The following is a 4,852-nucleotide window of genomic DNA, read 5'->3' as shown; positions in this document are numbered from 1 at the left end:
AATTTCGCCACCCATAAAGCTGAAACTATTGCATTAGAGTACAGAAAGGGAGGAAATGACATATGAGGAGGGATTCAAAGCTATCAGGTGTTGTTTGGTTATTTGCCCACCTATTGACTGCCCATGGCCATGCTAAACCCTGTGGCCATTCCCACCCAGTTACTGCCCCTCCCCGCCCAAAACACCTCCTCATGGGAACTCTTTGAGCTCGCTTTAATCAAGCCTTAACATCAAACGTTGCACTTTAAGTGCCTGCCAGTGTTTTTTCAAAGCAGTCTCTGAGAGTTAATGGGCTTCATTACAATTTTCTAGGTGTGAGAAAAATGTAAGTAAAAGTGGCGGTAATACCGTCAACAGCACTTTTCCCGCACCAGTAAAACACAAGTTTGCCGGTGGGGGCACTGATTTACCTCCAGCCAAGAGTCCTATGAGACTCCAAGGAATGGGAATTTACCACTGTTGCCGGCACTAAGACTATGCCGGTAATTCTGGCATTCCAAGTAGTGGTAACAGTATTACCGGTTTGGTGGCATCCCGCTGGATTTAATGGCGGAATACAACCAAAATTGTAATAACCCACAAATGACTTAATTAGAATTGTAAATGTGTTACTGTTATAATAAAAATGTCTTAACCAGGTCTGGCTTCAGCCAGTCAATTTATAAGCACTATGTTGGTCCTTCACTGAAGTCCTGTTAAAAACAAGCATCTGCAAAGCCAACAGTTGTGGCTTGTTTATAAGTATTAGGCATTTGCTAGACACTGCTATTAAATGCCCAGGTACGCACAACATTTTTCAGCTGCTACTATCAATACCCAGTTAATACCACTACGGCAGTGCCTGGCAAGTGCCTTTCCCATGCCTGCACAAAACCCCAAACTGGTGGCATTGCCAATGCTTGCTTAGATTGTCTCCCATCAGCTATCCCTCCAACTTTACCCCACCTTACTGAACGCCACCCACCCTATGACACCCCATGCTATCCCTGTTAGGACAGGTTTTCTAAAGTCCAACTAAGGGCTTCATAAAAGCATACATCTGAGGCAGTACATAAATCCACTCTTACTATAAGGCTGTACCCCCTGAGAACATTTGGTAGTGTAGACAGAGCAGCCAGGCTTATTTTAGGAGGGAGAGAGGTGGCTGTAGGAAGGTACAAAGAACCTGTAGCATACAAATGGTTCAACAGAAACACACCCAGAAGTATTATAAACAATAACGGTTTATTATAGATACAAATAGGCCAAGATAAATCTTGGTGGGTAAGTACTTTATCATAGAGTCATAAACACATTATAAAAACACAACACTATGCTTAAAATAAACAGACCAGAGCATTGACCTGGTTCAGAATCATTAACAGTATTTCTAGGCAAGTCAGACCTAATCATAAACATTTAGAATAGAACACACCTTTTCAGCGGGAGGAAAGCCACAAATTATGTTTAGATTACTTTACAGTAAGTCAAGGGTAGTAGACCCTGTCAGTCATGCAGCGACACTCAGCTAAGAAATCACAAAGTAAAGCAACCCTGTTACCAGCGACATTTCTGAATAGTGGAACACAAATTCACGGAACAGTATAAACCTATAACCAGGTGAGTAAGACCTAATGTTGCAATAAACTATTACAGTTGCTTTTCAGATCTGTGGAACACAGACTAAGGTAATCAATAACTCTTTACACTATTTTAGGATGGCACAAGCCGTACCAAGGTAAGTAAAACCCCCAGTATAGTTATTAAGAATTGCACACAGCTATCCAAACTAAGTAAACCCAAGGCAGACTTATTCTAGACAGGTGGTACAGCAGGCCAGGGGAAGCAAGACCCAGTTGGTAAACGTATACACTTATATTCTAAAAGAAATAGTTAGGTGTAGCAAACAGCATTACTTTTGGGAAGTGAGGGAACCAATTCACAGGTGAGTAAAACAACCGTATCCATACTTTTCAGAATGGCAAAACAGATTCAAAGGATAGTATGAACCTTTGTAACTGCTCATATTTCAGCGGGACAAACCAACTCTTGCACAAGTAAGTAACCTTTAAGCACTTCAAGGCAGAATCTTTTACTTGTCCAGTCCTTCCCTAGTCTATTGCATGAGTACTCTCGTAGGCAGAAGATGGACCCTAGTGGCTAGGTGCCAGCTGTAGGCAGGGTGAGGTAGGGTTCAGTTGCAGGAAAAGTCAGAGTTCCTGAGGAAGTCTATTGAAAACAAGTAAGTAGTTCACTTTAGAGTTAGTTAGGGTCCAGGGACTTCAGAAAAGACACTCCAGAGGGATCCCAGCATTGGACCGGGGTGAAATGGATAAGAGGACTTCCAGTCAAAGGAACCCCCCACACCTCCAAAGCTTCACAGGAATCACAAAAGGCTTAAGGTAAGTAATAGGTGAAGCAAAAAAGTGTCTGGTAAAATCTTCACCAGACCTGGGGTCGCCAAAGATATAGTGCAAACTACTGCATGTTATACTTATGTACTCAGTTTTTCCTTGATTGGTTTATTCGTCACAACAAATGATGTCGCCATATGTGTGTAAGATAAAAGAGCCTCTTATTTTATTCAGTTTCAGTTTCCATATTGGTTGAGCAGAAGCCTCTACCGCCGATGCATTGCAGAACGTGGTACTTCTTCAGGGCGGGTTCTACAATTACAATATCAAATAAATGAGGTTTAGAAAGGAGCTAACAAATTAAACAGGAAATCAACTTCTCAACTTAGTTGTATTGCCACATGGTCATGTGCATAGAATCAAAATAGCCTCATTGTACCGGCAGTCTTGGAAAGTCAAGTGAACTTGTGCCTTCTAGTGGTCTTCTCGTTCTTCCTTCCTGCAATGTAAAGGTATGAGCATAAACCTGCAGGTTCATTGAATGGAAGTTCTATATCCTAAATTAGAATGCTAAAAAATAACAATATACAAAATAATGTCCATATAACATGTCTCCCACACCATCAATAAGATGCGAGCAGTGATGGCAACAGAAGACGTCAACGTGTGTGGACTCAAGCTGTTGGTGGTGAAAGAGTGTGTAGCATTTAGGAAGTTCGTCCCTCACCAATGTTGCGGAAGCCGGGCCTGCCTGGGACCGACACGTTCATCAGCGTGTGATCTAGCAGTGCGCATTATAGGCATCTTCAATACAATCACTTGCAATGCAATTCAGAGTCCTGCCGACCTCGGCGGAAAAATCTTTTGCTGCGTAACATTCGTGGTTGTGAGGAGCGCTGCCGTGTCTATTTGGAGGGATGTGGCTGCCCGCTCCGTGGTCTGTATGCTGTTGGGTTGCCAAGGGATACCGCGCAGTGGCGCGTGACGACGTGTCGGAAGTGTTTGCGGCACGTCCTGTTACCACAGGAACGTGTATGCAGCGTTCAGCAATCTGATAGGCTGCCTGATATGCTACGTGCTTACAGTATGTTCACAAAACAAGGCCTTAGAATATGCGTGTGGCTGATAACATAATGGATGAAATAAGCTTCTGAGCGTATCTGTGCACCAGGCTGAGTCTAATGGGTTACCTTACAAGCGGAAAATACCAACACGTAGTTATGTGTGTGTTAGGTGTTAGGACATAGTAGGTCTATGCTTCTAGTTCTACTAGTCTATTATCATAGTAGTTTGGTGTAGTGAAGTACGCTGGTCATAAATCGAGTCCAAACTTCATTTATTTAGTAGCACCTTTATTATGTTTTAGTGCTGGTTACAACGTTTGTTCGTAAATTCTTATGTTAGTTCAGGACGGAGCTGTGAACACCCATCAGCCGCTCTTAACTTTCTCCAACCGTCCTCTCTCGCTCGATCCCTCACTGAAACATGCCAGTCTCTCACACATTCCAAACTCATGACATCATCCCACTGATTAAATCACACAGTGTAATGTACCAAGTCTCAGATTCCTTACATATCTCCCTTCCTTATTAATGACACAAAAGAAATATATCACTCCAAAATCAGTACTGCCTAAAGCAAAATTTATTTCCCATTTCAAATCTAACATCTACGATTACCACTCAAACCCTCAACATACTGCGGGCCCTGCAGTAAACATCTAAATAGAAACCAGCTCTATCCTTCTCTATCTCACAACAAAACCAACTACAACTACTGTTACCACCTACTATAATTCATACAAAAACGTCACCTAACTTGGTAACAAACCTCAAAGAGAAACCCAAATTCTCTCACTCTCCTCCTTTATCCCCATGACTACAATGAGGCTAAAACGAGATCCCTAAAGAAACGATCAAGTGAAAGCAGAAACAAAAAGTTTCCAACTAACTCCCTGTGCTCAGTAAAACTCACCCCAAAGTCCTCCTATTATCTTGGCTGCATAACAATCACCCTGATCCTATACTAACCATTAAACCAGAGTACCAACTCCCAAACATAACACCCAAAGAAATCTAAACACAGACCTATGTTCCACCAAACTCACCCCTGAGTTCACCTGTCAGTCAAACACAACACCATAGAACCTATGCTACAACCTAAACCTGGAGATCTCCCTTGATGCCTATTGCACCCAGTACCCTTAACATTTTTCCAAGAACCATAATGTACCCAACATCTGAACCTAGATATCCTACCGATGATAAGAAACGGAAAGACACTCCCCTTGCCAACAACGTGAACATTAAGTCGCCCAACACACATACATATTCACCAAGAATCTCATTACTTCTTAAGTCACTTTGTTTCTTCACGCTTAGTGATACAATGCATATATCCGTGCAACATGACAGCAAAATATGCACTTCTGTGTTTTAAAGTCTCTTAATTTCTCGACGAACTGAAAAGAGATAAAGGTTATACAGAATTTTTCTTTTCATTAATTTCTTTTTTTTTTA

At 41.9% G+C, this 4,852-nt stretch overlaps 1 long non-coding RNA gene across 1 annotated transcript; it reads right to left on the bottom strand.

Annotated features, from left to right (window-relative positions):
• Window positions 1–1,215: 1,215 nt before the first annotated feature.
• On the bottom strand, window positions 1,216–3,291 carry LOC138566251 (uncharacterized). The gene is made up of 3 exons (XR_011301878.1): window positions 3,061–3,291; window positions 2,773–2,832; window positions 1,216–2,645 (listed from the first exon to the last, which is right to left on the bottom strand). It is a non-coding gene; the product is annotated as an uncharacterized lncRNA (long non-coding RNA).
• Between the last annotated feature and the right edge of the window lie 1,561 nt (window positions 3,292–4,852).

Source organism: Ambystoma mexicanum, chromosome 2p, assembly GCF_040938575.1.
Source record: "Ambystoma mexicanum isolate Mex_15411 chromosome 2p, UKY_AmexF1_1, whole genome shotgun sequence".
Lineage (NCBI taxonomy): Eukaryota > Metazoa > Chordata > Amphibia > Caudata > Ambystomatidae > Ambystoma > Ambystoma mexicanum.
The sequence above is the reverse complement of the archived record's forward strand: the minus strand, read 5'-3'. Positions and strand labels throughout refer to the sequence as shown.